Genomic DNA, 17,311 nt, shown 5'->3' with positions numbered 1-17,311 from the left:
ACTAGCCTTTCATTTCTGTAGTGAGATGTAATCTCTTGAAAAGTAACCATACGCTCCATAGACTTTCGCAGGCACGATTGGTCCACCGCCCGGTTGACGAGTTCACGGGCAAAACTGTGGGCCGCTTCGTTCCCAGGATGGGACGAGTGCACAGTAATGCAGATAATCTGGATCTAGCGGTGTTCGAACAGATTTCTTAATAGAATTTGAGATGCCGCTTCGTGAATTTTGTTTTTCGCAAAATTGCGCACAGCCGTTTCGGAATCGCTGAAGATAAATTTTGCTTTGGTAATAATAATTGCAACAGAAATTGCAGTCTCTTCCGCTTCTTCCAGCCGCCTGCCATAAACAGTGGCTGCGGTGATGTGCTTGAGTTTGTTATTGACGGCTGCAACTGCAAAGGCATCGTGCACTTTGTATTCGGCTGCATCCACGTAGACTACCTCCCCGCGGTGTTTAAACAGTTTTTCGAGTGCTTTGGCTCTAGTGTTTCTGCTTTCCTTGTGATGAATAGGGCGCATATTTTTTAGCAATGAAGTTAATAGTGAGATACTTAATTATATATCTAGGGACCGGGTTCTCCCTTGTTTGTGTTCCTTCATAATATATACTTAGATTCTTTAGGATGTACTGTCCTGTCGGGGTCTTCGATAATCTTTTATATTGAGCGATTATTTGGCCCTCTTTCAACTTTCCTGCCCAACAAGACAGCTGAGATTCATTTCGGGCAGCTCAAGTCCGACCCTTTCACCCTATAGGCAGCAAGGGGACACCGCAGGGCTCAGTGCTCTCCCCCTTTTTATTTAACATCATACTCATACCCATGACCAAGCTGCTAGCGACAGTACCTAATTTGTCCCACTCCCTGTACGCTGACGATATTACGTTGTGGACAACGAAGGGCAGCGACGGAGAAATAGAGTATACGTTGCAAACAGGAGCTGACATTGTCTCGGAACAGGCTAGGGCTATAGGCGTATCTTGCTTTCTTAAAAAGTCAGAGCTCGTGGTAATGCGTTACGCGTCTGGGAGACCAACCAAGGATACACCAGTCCCAATAGAAATCCGCATGAATAACGCACTAGTACCCGAAGTCCAAACGAGCAGGATACTAGGGATGTACTTACAAAGCAATGGCAAAAACGCCACCACGCTCAGTAAACTGACAGCTTGCGTGCATCAGACGAACCGTCTAATTCGCCGCATTGCACACAAACATACGGGAATGAAAGAAACAGACCTCAGTAGGCTAGTTCAAGCCTTTGTTCTGAGCCGCTTTGTCTACTCCCTTCCATACCTCAGTTTCCACAAGGTGAAGAAGGAGAAAGTAAACTGTTTGATTAGGCAATCGTACAAAGCAGATTTGCACTTACCGAGGTTTACTCCGACTGATAAACTCCTGAAAATGGGCCTACACAATACCACCGACCCGGTAAAATTTTTCAGCGATGCTGCAACAAGAAGGTTCATGTCATCTTCTACTGGCGCCGTGCCTCACAAGGCATAAGAAAGTTTACTCAAAGATAAGGTGTCACTGTTCTATCAAAGCCAGCAAGTTGTAAAAAGTTTGCCCAATGATGTTTAAAACCCTTTCGTTCCTTGTGTGCTATATTTAAAATATTACCAAAATTATTCTGTCAATTTGAGAACAACATAAAAACAGCTGATTTTCTGGAAAAAAAGTTTTTCAAGGATACCTCTACGATACATATCACCATTGTTCGTTTTTTTCTATAGCTGAACTCTAGAAAGAAGAAGGCATTGCAGTGACAACCATTCTGACGTCAGGGTGACCCCATGGACTGGAGTTCTAGTTTGATGACACGCTGTGAATCTAAAGACTTGCATTACCACCTTTATTTTTTGCATGTGGGGTCAGTGCGTTCTAAGATTTAAGACTGCAAGCAAAAAAATTCAATTGGAATTTATAATTTTAATTGCCTCATGACGTACCTAGATGTCATGCTGGTAAATCGCTTATTACTTGCATCACAAGATCATTTTTTTGTTTGTAGGCTTACAGAGCCGAAATATTAAAGAAAACACACAAGCATTACTTGGATAGAAAAAAATTCATGGCTGAAAGGAGTAAGACGAAGGCCCCGCAGTGCACAAAGAGGCATGTGTCTCAGTGCACTGTCCTCTCAAAAAAATTGGCTGGCGATTATATAGTGAAGGCGAAATTTGAGCGCAGCGCGAACTGCTGAGTTTTCTCGGCGACGGCGCATAGCTGCTGCTTCGGCGGCGCGAACCTCTTCATTCTCCGTTGGTGTTGCTGACCCTCTGTTGGGTAAGTTTGTTTAGCTGCAGCGGCAGACGAAGCACTACGTTCGTCTCGGGCAGTGATCGCGTCATCCGACAGTGCAAGACGGCGCGCGCTCCAACTGCGTTATCGCATAGCGAGTCGCTGCAGTATAAAACGTCTCGCCCGGCACCCGCCGCAGAACGCTTCCTCCTCACACTGCCACCATACTCTCACACTCCGATTTCCTCTTCGCTCTTTCTGCGGTGTCCTCCTCATTGTTTCGGTCGCATCGATGGACAACGGCGGAGGACGACGCCAAACCACCAAAGCGGCCGTTTAAGAGCTGCGCTCTAAAATAGTTTAAATGAAGTCACAGGAGCGGCTTCAGTATTTACATCGCTCAGAAATTTCGTTGCTTCAACGACAGAGCGCGTGAACGACATTAGACTGAAAAAAAAATGCTGGGGGCCCCATGTCTGAACGTGTGAGAAGCGCATCATCGAACCTTCTTTTGCGCTTCCGTTGAGAGAGGTAGAATTCCTAGAAAGGAGAGCAGAGCATGACGCGTGAGCGCATGTGTGCTTAAGATATAAATACGGTTTCCTAAAGTAAAATTTCATTGAAAGTATCGCCTACTTTTTCGGGCTAGCAGCCATGCACGCTTTCGTTTTTGTTCTTTCGCTGTAAGCACCGGTCGACGGAGAAAGTTTTTGCCGGTATGACAACTCAAATCATCACGCAATAGTGGGCAAGGCGTTTTGTAACTACCAGCCCTGGCGCCGCAGCTTCTTTATGTCACCATTGTTTATATCGAAAGAAATCATGGGCAAATTGGCGGCAAAAAACAAGACATTATAATTCTCGCAACAACCCACACTGAGTTGGTTTTCGCGAAAATAAAAAAGCCCCATAAACCTCCGAGGACATTTCAGCACTTCTCATAAAAGTGAAATGTGAAAGCGCTGTAGCACCATCAAAGTTCCGGGGATGACTTTATGATGAACACATGTGTCGGTGTTGTGAGCACTAGAGCCACTAGATGAAGCTTATTTAGTGGCTATAGTGAGCACAACTATTCTACTATGCACCAAGAAGATAAGGAGTGGCCGCAGCGCGTGCAGCAAGTGTGGTAGGGCGCAAAGCAGAGCGCCCTGTGTGGCTGGTGACTGCTTCGGGGCTGGGTGAGGCCAAAGCTGACACTGCGCCTCCCTCGCGCTGTGGCGCCAGCAGTTCGGCTGGCTCTTGCGCAAAGATGACGCCGGAGGTATGAAGCCACATGATATGACGCATCAATGTTACTTCGGCCTTTAGACTCGTTTGATGGATTTTTATCTGTTCTTGGCATCCTGTCTTTCTGAACGTGAACGTGAACGTGATGCTTTCCACTTCGAAGTTGTGCACACGTGGTCATACCCCTTGCCTACCGCACGTCCTGAAATAGAATGATAAATATCTATCACGGTTTCCCCTTTTTTTCGAAGCTTAAATGCCTATGTTTTCGAAGCATAAACGCCAGCCCCTGCCAGCGTCGTGGTTCCAGGTAGGCGAGTGGAAACGCGTACAGCACAGCTGCGGAGGCCATGCCGTGGAACACGCGCTGCGACACTTGGTGTGAGCAGCCATTGCCTCGAGCCAGAAGCTCCCGCACCCCTTGGAGCACCAGTGCGCTGCGTGCCCGGAGGCCTTTTACAGCCGGCAGCCATGTGAGCCGGCAGTCAATGAGCAGCCCCAGGTACTTCACGGTCAGCCGCCAGGGAAGAGGTCGCCCGTTGAGTGTGATGGGCGGTGTTGCCCGTCGAGCCCTGCATCCTCCCGGGTGGAACATAACGGTCTGCGTTTTGGCGTCCGAGAGCTGCAGGCCACGGTTCTCGAGAACGACTGCAACTGCCCCCAGAGCCTCCTGGAGGCACGCCTTGACTATGTGGCACTCTTTGGTGGGGATATGGGTAAAGAGTGCCACGCCGTCAGCGTACACCGCCACCTCCACTGGGTGTCGCAAGCCTGGAGGGATGCAGTCGGGGAGAGGAGCCAGCACCAAGTTTAAAAGAAACGGGCTCAGCACGCTTTCCCGGGGCACCCCGGAGTGGACGTCTCGAGGACTGCTGGTCGCCCGGCCTACCTTCACCCGCAGGGTCCGGTCACGCAGGAACGCCCGGATGTAGCCTCCTAGGCGCCCCACAACGTCCATGCCGTCCAGGGCCTCCAGGCTGGCCCCGTGGGCAACCGTGTCGAATGCCGACCGCATGTCCAGGAGGAGCAGGAAGGCCATCTCCTTGTCGTGGCGGGCCTGTTCCAGCATGGAGATGAGGCTACATATGACATTATTTGTACGCTCTCGAAAATTTGGCTGCAGTTGGCCTTAAAGTAGAAAAAAACTGAAGCACAAAATAAAATTGATCCTACTTCTGAGTAAAGAACAATTTCATTTCTGGTATTGTTACTATTGGCATGGCAATCGACAAAATTTTGTGCAATGGTCTGGCAACCTCAGTGCGTTTCGGTGCAAGGGACCGTTCGTCTAAAAACACTTCGGGACAGGGTATTTTGTAATGGGGCAATTCGTAGTAGGACAATTGGTCACATAGGTTCATTGGTCATTGCCCACTAGCACATGTATATGAGTGACAACGCGTGGGCATAGTATATACAATTTCAATCCAATCCGATCCAATCCATTTCAATACAATCCCATGCTCCTCGCGCATGCGCAACACTGTGTACACGGACGCCAAGCCCCGGACAAAGCGGGGTCCTATGGTGCTTCGCCCCTAAAACAACTTTATGAGAAACGCATGCCATTAATACACCGCGGCGGAAGTTAGCTGCTCGGCGTTTGCTGCCTGTTCGCTTTTTTCGCTTCCTTCGGGATGGCGGTGAACAGTGTTGCCGGAATGGCTTACTGCTCCTCCGCTATACGGTGGCTAGAATGGGGCCACTTACCTCGGCTAGCGCTCAGGCCATTTTGCAAAGGGTCTATTAAGATCAGGCGACAGCTGCAGCTTCTATATTTCCTAAAAGCTAAAGCGCACGGGTTGGGCGTGCAAATGTCCTACCCATGTCCGGGCAAGCTGGCCTCCGTTTTGTGCTTAAACTATTACTTTCATTTTATTTTAATTCCTTTTCTCAGAACCCCCCCCCCCCCCCCCGCCGACCCCGTGTTCAAGTTTCAATCTCCCCTACACTTTTTTTTTCAGCCGCGTTATTTTCGGTTGGCTCTGAAAATCTTGCAGGCCTGGCGGAATTCACGGCCTTCGAAGCGTCACTGCATTCATGCAAGAAAAAGTGATTCATTCACCATCAGCTCACACAACCTCTGTAACGCTCAACAAAAAGCTACCCAAAAAGCCCCTGAGGGCACAATGACCAGTATTGTAGGCCCCTTTTTCCACCACGAGTTCTCCCTACTCCTCCCCCTCTCCTCGAAGAACAAGCTTGCTGGCTACCTCCTTCCGCGCGTCGCGATCATATCGACGGCGCCCGCTCCAGAAATCGCTCCTTCGCCTTCGGTCTCCACAAGTCGCGCATATCATGCACACCCCAGACATTCGCCGCTGTCTTCCATTATAAGAGGGGAAAAGTAGGCTGCTGCGGCGAGAGCTGGTACAGTCGTGACACCGCCGCTGGATGAGAGCGCACGCGCTTTTCATCCAGCGGCCGTTGTTGTGTTCATGTTTTCGAGGTCCAGTTTACCCATTGGAGAACAAGTGACATCCCCCCCGCTATAGGGGCTGGTACTCGGTGCCTAGTCCCCCGCGTCCGCCTGCTTAGCCACGCCACTGTAAGTGCGACTTTTGCTTAGTTTTTAGAAAGACCCGACACCGAATGCAAAGACCCGCCGCGGTAGCTCAGTGGCCAAGGCGTTGTGCTGCTGAGCCCGAGGACGCGGTTTCGATTCCTTGCCGCGACAGCCGCTGTTCTTATGCAGGCAAGATCAAAAACGCCCGTGTGCACAAGATTTCGGAGCACGTATAGATCCCTGGGGGGTCAAAATTAATCTGGAGCCCTCCACTACGGCGTGCCTCATCGCCTGCGTTGCGTCGGCGCGTTAAACCCTACAATCAATCAATCACTCGAATGTAACAAACATGTGGTTGGTAGAGAAAATAATGAAAAAAATTGCCCCCACCTCCCCGAAGGGAATCGTGAGGAAGTGCGAATGCATTTCTTGCGCCGAGAGTACACGGCGTAGTAATTCTGACATCGCCTTGAGAGGCGCCCAGCCAGCGAACGGTCTAAACTGGAGCAGAGCGAGCAGGAGACTGTAGCGAGAGAGCGCGCGCGAGCCGACCCACGGAGGTCTGGCGGTTTATCGCTGCATATATAGGGGGGTACGCCGCGCCGAGCCAGGTGGCTGAGAGAGGAGGCGAGCACAAGGGGAGAGGGACAGCGGCGCACGGCAGCTGCAGCCGAGCGAGGGGAGAGGAGGTGCGGGTGCGTGACGTCACGGCGCGGGGAGGGAGAGTGACACACAGCGGCGCACGGCAGCTGCCGGGGAGAGGAGGTGGAGTATGTGACGTCACGGCGCGGGGAAGGGAGAGGGACGCGCGCGGCCCACGCCGTCGCGCCGCGAGGAGCGGTGAGGGGCGTGTCGTCACGTGGTGAGTGACGTCACTGCGCCGTTGCTACCGACGCTCCTCTCCGCTCCACGCCGTTGCTAGGGGATAGGAGGACTGCGGACGGACGGCGCCGCCGGCGGTGGAAGGTTTGGGGTCGCTTATAAAGTGCATTGCACTTAAAAGGAAATACACGTTCGCCGAAACTAGCTCATTTGCTTTCCTTTTTTCGTTTTTTTTTCAGTGCGGTTTGGCGAGCGGGGGGAAGGAGAGGGGAGATAGAAATGAACTAAAAGCAGTGTTGTACACGTTCCTCTAAAACAGGAATGAAAGCTCGTTCCTCGTTCCTTCCTAATTTTGAAGCGACGTCCCGTTACAAGTTTCTTTACTGCGAAAGGAACGCGTTCCAGTTCCACTTCAAACATTGGAACGTGTCGTTACATGTATACGTTACATTTCTGTTTTTTTTTAAATTCAAATATGGTGTTGGGTTCCTGCGGCGAAACAAACTGAGAAATTTAAAACTCACATTGAACTACGTATATCACAGGAATGTGAACACCGCCGGCAGCAGTTTATCAGGAGATAAAAAGAACCCAAAGAAACGCTCCTAGACGATTTTTCGAAGGGAGCACCGGACAAACTCCAGACATGCCTAACTCCGATTTGGGTACTTCTCACTTAGGTCTTACAAATGCGCATTAAGGTTGCTGCGCTTCAGATACGCGAATAGAAAGTTACTCACATGTAGGAACGTAATTAAATGTCGCGCATCAAAACCGCGCCTAAAAGTACAATACGTAGGCGTTTAATGAATGCTGATTTAAAAAACAGCGTATTTAAAATACCTTACAGGCCCCTTTGCAGGGAATTTAGTAAGGCGGCAAAAGGATAGTAACGGCTCGTAAAAAAAAAAAAAAAAGGTACTAACGACCCGCCGCGGTGGCTTAGTGGCTAAGGCGTTGCGCTGCTGAGCACGAGGTCGCGGGTTCGATTCCCGGCTGCGGCGGCCGCTTTTCTGATGGAGGCGAAAAGCAAAAACGCCCGTGTGTACGAGATTTCGGTGCACGTGAAAGATCCCCAGGTGGTCAAAATTAATCCGGAGCCCTCCACTACGGCGCGCCTCATCACCTGCGTTGCGTCGGCGCGTTAAACCCTACAATCAATCAATCAAAAAGGTACTAACGGCTGTATTTACTAACTCCTTAGGGAGTTTACTACCACCCAGAACGGTACGTAGGTCCTGCCACTAAGTGTGGAACCGGTAACAGTCTAGACCATGCACTTAGTAACTGCTGCTTCTTTGATGCCAACATTCGCTGAAGTAACAAATTTTATGAATTGTTCAACATAACAACTGCAGCGCTTTTTCCACACCAAATCACGATTAAAAAGTTTTTGCAAATCCACATGCTGTCTTGTATATGCTCACATCAAAACGCATAATTCAAAATTAACGGTAAAATATTTGATTTTTACGACAAGCCCACCGACTCTCTCAGGGGACTTTCCGCTGCAGGCTATAAAAGCAAGAAATGCAGCTGGATTACCAAGGTAACTAAGTAATACTCGCTCTCCTCGTGCATCCCCTTGGCTTTCTTGCTCAGTTCAGTTGGTTGTCCACGCGTGATATGTCCGTGATGAATGCGTCTATGTCGCGCTGCGCAATCAGCAGATCCACATTGTTGCACGTAGCTTTTTACTAGGTCATGGATTACCAGTTAGTAAAAGCAACTAAGTACCTAGTCAATACTGGGACAAGTAACTGGTTAGTGTTCTGTTAGCAAGTGCGCCGACCTTTTTTTTTAAGAGTGTAAAAGTGAAGCTTTGCAGATCATAGAGCACGAATTTGCGAGTAACAAAACAAAACAGAACAAGTAATGACTACGAGGTTTGCAATCCAAGCTTAGGTCGGAAGATGATCACGAGAAAAAAAGTAAAAGCCAACAATGCAGTCACACACGAAATTGACGCACAAGAATTACAAAGTATGCCGCACACAATCTGGGTAGTAGATAAAGGAATCAACCACAGATAGCCAAGTATGTGGACGCGACGCACGAATTAGTTGCGGTTGTTAGGAATACCCATAAGGGAAAAGCACAGGAAATAATACGGAGCCTAATCACGTGCGTAAAAAACATTTACACTATGAAAGATATAGTCGGACACAAAGTGCGACACTATAAAGTAAAAGAAAAAACACAAATAAATAAAAAGTAATGAGAAAACAAGAAAACACGTGCCGTGGTACAGAAACGACAGATTATCTGGTGCTTCAAGCAGAAAAAGAGTTAAGTACATAACAAAGTTACAGGATAAGCCAGAAGAGCAGAAAAAAATTAGAATGAATGATAAAGTGTGTAAACATTTAGTGGCAAAATAATCCCCGTATGCCTAGTCGCAGCTACTTAGAATACCCTGTTTTAACTCAGCGTTAGTTGCATCTCGATGTTGGAGTCAGACAGACGAACCCGTTTTTTTGTCAACACATTTGTTGGCAATGTTGAAGAGCCATTCCGCGGAAGCGCTTAAGGGTACTGACATGTTGTTTTTGAAGCAAAATTGGTTCAGTCTCTCAAAGTTCTTCATCTGCGACAGCGGGTAGTCAACTGGTGCCAGCAGCTACCGCGACAGCTCATCGTGTGCCTCAGCTGGAAGAATTTGCTGCCTAAAGAAAAAGAAATCCTCGTGCGCGGATGAGGTGGCAAAATCTGCGCTGGATGTCTCGGTCACTGCAGCCAGCTCTGTATGTACGTCGCTGGTCGCTTGTCTCGCATGGAACTGTCTGGGATGCATGACAGCCTAAACCTTGGGATTAATAAGCAACTGGCGACGAGCTCGCGCTTTCCTTTGAGGGGTCCAAACCTGCAACCCCGAACCATTCGCGGTGACCCTGCAATCCCGGTGACCCTTCGAATGACCTCACAGCGAGAGAAACTCCCTCGACTCAGCACGGAGTCGCGGGTTCGATTCCCGGCTACGGCGGCCGCTTTTCTGATGGAGGCGAAAGCAAAAAACACCCGTGGGGACGAGATTTCGGCGCACGTTAAAGATCATCAGGTGGTCAAAATTAATCCGGAGCCCTTCACTACGGCGCGCCTCATCACTGCATGCGTTGCGTCGGTGCGTTAAGCTTCGGTAACACTTACATTAAAGGATTAGGGCTGTTCACATGAATGCTATAATGAAAGAAAATTTGAACGGAAGTAAGCCAACAACGTTAACTTTTACATCTATACCGTACTATCAAAATGGGTTTTACTCGCAGATGCTGCGCCTCGATTTACTGTTAGTTTCAGCGCAGTGCGGCCAAACACAACTCTCGAACATTGAACTCATGTCATCTGATGAAACTAAAATATTAAAGCTACAGTGTTAAAGGAAAGACTGGGACATCCCATGTCTCGAAATATCTGCACCGAGACATCCTGCACCAAGACATCCTACACCGAAATGTCCAGATCCCGTTTTGAATGGCCTTGCTTATATTTATTTTGAATTCAAGAGTAATTTCCGCTGCTGTCTGGTCGGGCGGTTGAACCGAGTGACAGAAAAATATATCAAATTTTTTGCTTTAGGCAGCCGTAAAATGCTATCGTCTTTAAAAACAAGTCTTCGCCTTTTCGGCGCTGCCGTAAGTACAGTTTATTATTTGCACCGCTTCAACAAAAACAAGGAGAGTTTGTTGTAGTTTGAAGCTACCGTTCGCAGTAATTAAATTATGATGGTTGGATGTTTGTGTCGGGCGTAATAAAGGTAAACATTGTGGTCACGTTTTGTCTGAATGGCTATAGTTTCAATCAGAACCGGTTGCGGGCTTATGAGCAGTAAAAGTGGTTCGACAAATAATTGGGAAATACGAAGTAAGAAGCGCGTACTCATAAACGCCCGTGAAGTTTAACAGATGATATAGCAATTATCGGGATAAATCGCTACAGCTACCACACGGTTAAGCGACGGTGAGCTGGAGGCGAAAATACTATTTACAGAACGGTATCGGCTTAACCGATAAAAAAATCAATACTTCTATCAAGATCGTTATTAGGAGAAGGATGACACGGTGGCCTGCGATAAAAAATGACGTTTGAATTCACTTTTTGGTGTTTATGAACAGCACACTAAGTCCACTGCAAAACGAAGGCCGAAGGCCTCTCTAACCGCTCCTGGCCGGCCCCGATCGAGTATATCTTCACCTTCGAAATTTCTTAATTCGACCCTCCATCCAGTAATGGACCTTTTTGCAGTAGCGTAGCCCTCTTGCGGCGGCGGCCCGGACTGCACTTGGGGATTATAGAACACGCCCCCCCCCCCTTTTTTTCGCCTGTCCTGCGCAATTGAGGAAGCCGTCCCACGCGCCACGCGTGGTTTCTGTGGCAGAGAAATTTTTCGATGGCAGCCGTAGCGCCTACCTGTCGGCCGCTTTCAGGGCTCATAAAACGGAGCAGCACTGAGCTGGCTCAGCGTTCGTAACAGGCTAATCCAATATGGCGTCCTTTTGCTTACATTTTCCCCTCCAATAATGGCGGATCGGTCGCTGGGAGCGAGAGTAGCGCATGGGCAGAACACAACTAGAAAAAGGTCCATTGGCATACCTCAGTTTCTAAACCAGTCACTCAGTGTCCACTCCGTCGCCGTGGTAGTTCACCGACTGTCATTTCGCCTAACTACATGGCCAGGCAAACTCTATTTCTTTGTCTTTATTCGAACTATTACATCTCCCTCTATAGTTTGTGCTCTGACCTGGGCTGGGTAGCTCGTTTCTTGTCCCTGAGTGTTTCGCCAATCATTATTCATTCCATGGGCCCTTTGAGCTTATCTAAGTTTGCTTTCAAGTTGTTCTGTAAGGCGTCAAGTTCCCGCTCCATGTGTCAGCACCGGCAAGACACATTGGTTGCATATTATCGTGTGCGTGATGGAGCTAGCTTCTTTTCATTATTTGGGAGGGGTGATTGCGAGTGCACCTTAGCCCATACCTATTCTGTGCTGGATTTCTTTCTCATGGTTGGGATCAGCACAGACGACCTGACCGAGGTCGTTGTAATCTTCTACTTGTTCTAGCGTTTCGTTACATATGCTGAACAGGGCTTTCTCGGCATGCTTATTCCTCATTACTTCACATTTATCCATATTTACTTTTCGTCCTACGACCATGCTTTCTGTATTTTGCTCCTCAAGCATTGTTTGCAGGTATTCTGTAGACTCGCTTAGCAAGACAATGTCACCTGAAAACATCGAATGGCTCAAGTGTTCTCCATTTATACATAATCCAGTGTTTTCTCGGTTAAGCTTCCTGAATACCCCCGCAGACAAGCTTTGAACAATTTTGGCGCACTCCCTTCTGTATCGGGAATTTGTCGCTTGGCTTGTGAATGATTATAGTACTGCCGGTGCGTCCTGTATATATGTCGTCTAGGGGTCTTATGTAGGTCGCCTCTTTACCCTGGACTTTCAGTGTTCCCACAACTGCGGCGGTGCTCACGGAATCAAACGCTTTTTCGTTGTATACGAATACCATGTAAAGGGACTTATTTTTGTACCAATTGATTGACCTCGTGGATCTGAACCATTGCGCAGTATCCTTTCCTAAACCCAGCCTGTTCTCAGGGTTGATGGGAATCTAGGCTTTTCCTTATTCCGTTAACTATTACTTTGGTAAACAGCTTTTGTACAACAGAGGGGGGGGCTGATGGGGCTGTACTTCTTAACGTCCTTGGTGTGCCCCTTCTTGTGAATTAGAATTATGTTGGCGTTCTTCGATTATATAGGCAGTTAGATTTCTTAAGCATTCTGAGAATAGTGCATCAAGCTTTTCTAGTCCATTATCTACTCATTCCTTTAATAGATTCATGGTTATGACGTCATCACCTGCAGCTTTACTACTTTTCATGCCTTCGAGAGCCTTGTTAACATCGTCTTGGCTAAAACAGGGACTTCGTGAGCTCAGCCTGTATTCTGCGTTGTTTGCCCTGGTGTGTAATGCAGGCATATAGCCTGACGTAGAATCGTTCCGCAACATATCTCATCCTTGTATGTAATGCGACCCTGCTCGGCTACAGCTCGGCTAACTCATTGTGACCCGTAATACTCTACAGTTTCATGTTCGTAAGTTTCAAAATTAGTTTCTTCGTTTTCTTAGTTGATTTTCCAGTTTGTTCTCTACATGCTGCTTCTCCCACAGCTGCTGCTGATTCCATGAGTGCCGTTGTTGGTTTGTCTTTTAGCATGTCTACACTATACTCGTCCTGCCCTGTTAAAAGCGTGAATTAGGGTGGAGGGTAGTTTTAAAAACCTGCGTCCTGGCTTTGACTGACCCCATGTCGGGTTTCACTTTTCACTCATCGGGTTCGTTCTCTTTAGAAACTTACTCTGCTTCTAACCATCCTATTTTCGCGTCTTAAAAACCTGATTAGTACCTCCACGTCGTGCACCATACCTTAGTTGTCAATAAAATAAACCAACGATCAAAATAAAACAATTTTGTTTGTTTTTGTTTGTTTTTTTTTCGTTTAGACCTTTCCATGTCCATTTCCTATTATTTCGTTTGCAGAAGATTGTTTTAATTACTTTCTGGGTGTTTCTCTCCCCAAATTCCACCAGTGTATCGCTCCTCGAATGTTGCGTCTGCCTATTCCAAAGTTCACACTGACCTTTCTCCTATTTGTTTCTGACCTACTTTTGCGTTAAAGTCGCCCTTCACAATCGTGAACGGTGCTCCTTCAGTCTCTGCTGATTCGACGTCTTCGTATAAACTATCTACGGCCTCATCATCGTAGCTAGCTGTTTGCGCATAGGCTTGTACTATGTTTAGGCTGTTTCGCTTGTTTAGCTCGAGTACTAAAACTCCGACTCTTTCGTTGGTGCAAAATAATTCTTCTGTGTTGTCTTCTATTTCTATGTAAAATAATAATCCCACCGCGTTCTATCTCTTTTCTTGATGTCTCCGGTAGCACGAATGTGTCCGCTAGTCAGTTCCAGGAAGCCCTCACCTGTTATTCTAACTTTACTTAAGCCTATCATATCCCACCTAATATCCGAAAGCTCCTCTAATAGTATAGCTAAGCTTCCCTGGCTAGACAGAGATCATGCGTTAAACGTTGCAAGGTGCAAGCGCAACAAGTTAACCAGTTTAATTAGTTGAACAAACAACTTTTGGGTGTTGTAACCGAATATTTTTTCTCCGTATAGACGGTCTATTTACACAGTATCGAGGACATGGCGTTGAGCGTAAAGAGCGCTATCCCACAATCCAATCAAAAGTTTCGCTCTCTCTTTTACACGTATAGTGCATTTCGGTGGACATTTTGGTGCAAAACGTTTCCGTGCGGACAAACAATGTAGTGCACACATTTCGGTCCTTACTGACTTCTGCGGATCGTTGGTTGTTGCGCTACACTGATTGAATTTTTTTCGAAAATTTTTATGCTTCGAACGTTTGCAGTCAGAAATTGAGCACTTTTGTGTTGTTGTTGACCTCCTTCACGAAATGCGTATTATGTAGACAACTGGTTCGATTATTTGTCGTGTAATGTTCTTTTCTTGATTTATTTGCGTGTGTGTTTGTGTGTGGGGGGGGGGCGGAGGGAGAGGGGGACTATTCTAGATTTGCCATTTTCTACCTTTGCAGGTTGAGGGGACGCAAATGTTCAAAAGCACTAAAGCATGCACCATTTAACCGTGTTGTGTGAATTATCGTGATTTAACGGCAAACGTTTTTAATTTATTTTTAGTATCGTGATGATTGCCGAACCATCCATGTGTTTTCGAGCGAGATCACTGTCTTCCTGTTTTGTGCGTGTGTGCAAAGGGGGGCGAGGGGTACGTAAGTCAAATACAAGCCGCTTGTTCTGGTGGCGATGTATGTGAAGCCACTCCATCTATTCACCAAAAAACTGTAACCCAGAAAATTTTGTGGAAGATTTGGTGGTGATATCCGTTCACCGAATCGTCCTTACACCGAATATTTGGGCACAGATATGTCTTTAAAAATGTGTTCCACCGAAACGTCCAATCCCAAATTACCCAGACCTCCCTTGTCTTGTCGCACGCTGGCCACCCACAAATACCAAAATTCTTCCGAGCACTTTCAAGAGGAAAGAAGATCGCACCCGCTGCAAATAGCATCTTCCTCTTTTCTTGAAAACAAAACTTCCGCTATACATCATCTGATATACTAGTATAATACACGGCTCTCCCTGCTGTAGAGAGGAGAAGCTATTGTTTTTAAACTCCGCCTCATGCTTATTCCAACATCTTCCTCATTTGCTCTCTTGCTTTTGCTTGCTATCTTGCTTATTTACTCTTTGTTTTGTTTGTTTGTTTTTTTTGTTTTTTCTTTGTGGCTTTGGGGCAGTGTCAACCTGCCCCATCCCCCCATCAGGCTACAAATGCGAAGTGCTTGTTTGCCCAAAGCGAGGATCACAAACATTTTTCTTCGTTCTTTCACCCCGACGGCACCAACCTTGTACAATGGCTCCAGCATGGTAAGCTCCCCTAAGGCCACCATGAAAGGCGACTCCTCCGGTTTGAAGGAGAGCTTCGCGGTAAAGAAAGGAGGCCGGTCGTCTCCCTCTCCCCCGCTTATAGCAGCGCCAAAAGGGGTATGATCCACTCGCTGCGTGCCACGCTCGAAGTTTCGTGTAGAAGCTCTGCAGTAGGTGGCCAGCCTGTCGCAATGTCGCTCCAACGTTCCGAAGAAGAGAGGCGGCCATGTCTTCCCCAACTCCGACCCGCCATGAATCCCGGCACGACTGCCGGGATTAATGAAAATGCAGAGGGTGCCCGCTGCCGGAATCCACAAGCCCATCTGGCGGCGAGCCTCAGAGGAGACGAAGGAAACCGAGTGCTGTCTGAAGAGGTGAGAAAGAAATCATGCTCTTATATGCATTCCATCACTCCCTCGGCCGCGTCATCTGTTGCGGTGACTTTCCTCATTCAAAAGCCGTAGCCCGAACGAGCGTGCTTATGAGGATAAAATGCAAGTTTGTTCAATTTGGAAAAACTAGCCTTTAATGGCTGACTCAGCTCCATTCAGGCCACGAAAGACGTTTTTTTAACCGAAAAAAACGGAACAGATATTTAGTAACTTGCAAGTTTCGCGCAACAGTGCTGTCATACGACCAGGGGGACCTATGATTGGTTATTACAACGGTTTTGTTCTTGTGGTATCTGCACGTTAGAGTTCAAGTGACACTACCAAACGGATCCAAATTCCCTACGTCAATGGTCCAGCCCTGTTTTCGGGAGGTGGCATTGAACGGCGAACTCCAGTAGCACAAACAAGAATCTGTGGCCCCATAGAGAAATCGCCAGAGAGTCGTTCGGGATCGCCACGGCTTCATTTGTTGTCTTTGCCATCGTGATTATCTCTTTGAAGGTCGCGATAAAATTGATATCATTGGGGTTGGGATTAAGGAGTATTTTATTGAACCAATTTGGGCTTTGCCTTCATGGCCCCTTTAATCTCGTGCACTTCCACAATGGTCACGGAGATGTCGTACTTTCGAACAGTGACCTTTTAAAAGTTATTTTGTTTACCTCTTGCAATTTGTCTTTGAGCAAACCACAGTGCAAAAGATATCTTGCCGTGCAGCCGTACCACAGTTCGTTTAGAGACGTTTCTTGAATATCAATTTGGTATGTTTTTGCTTTCCGCAAAATATTGCCGTGCACAACATAAATGAAAGATTATGCGACTTTTTAGCCGGCAGGAATTGCAGTAAATAAAAATTATACCCAGTCATAGAATGGTTGCGAAGATTACGCATCCTGAACTGCCCAAAGGGGTCGCGGGACGGGCTACTACGCTGACGTTATTGTTGAAGGTTAAGCAAACCGGTTTTTCTGGAGTCCTTGCTCATACGAAAGTCAGCGTTTTACATAGTGAGGTAACAAGAAATTTCTTGGTCACAAAGCCAAATTTTACTCGTCACAAAGCCACTCGTAATAGGTGAACTGGTTGGAAATGCCAACTTGTCATAGGGCATCTCGTACAAAGAAATCTCGTGCCAGCGAAATATTCGTCTCACGGAAAACTGGCGTTAAGAGCATTTTTCGAAGGGTCCAAGCAATGTTGGCGTCTGCTAAACAACGCCCTCATTGAAAAAACACTAAGCGAGTGTTCATTGCAGTTTCTAAAAAGGAAATTGAGTAAATAATTCACAGCGCAGAACACAACACAGATGGACAACCGGGAGAACGAGGCACCCAGGTGCCGGCGTATCTGGCTTTCACTCTCGACCTTGCTTTTTGTGTTCGGCGCTGTTATTTCAAGAACACGGTAAACGAACTCACCCGACCATTGGCGTAAGTGGATATAGTGTCATTCATACGCAGACCTCGCAGTTTCAGACAACAAAATATGCGAGATAAGCGGCTGGGTTTAGTTAGAATGCGCAGTGCAGAGGACAGCTAACTGCTTCCTACTTCGACTGCGTTCTGCTGGTAGTTCAAGATCGTAGGCAGCTTATAAATCGAAATTGGCATTAGGCATATTCAAATAGTCATTGCTTTC

The sequence above is a fragment of the Haemaphysalis longicornis genome, unplaced genomic scaffold (assembly GCF_048455015.1).
Source record: "Haemaphysalis longicornis isolate Haplotype H1 unplaced genomic scaffold, Haemaphysalis longicornis Haplotype H1 scaffold_10, whole genome shotgun sequence".
In the NCBI taxonomy this organism is placed as follows: domain Eukaryota; kingdom Metazoa; phylum Arthropoda; class Arachnida; order Ixodida; family Ixodidae; genus Haemaphysalis; species Haemaphysalis longicornis.
This window is presented reverse-complemented; position numbering follows the sequence as displayed.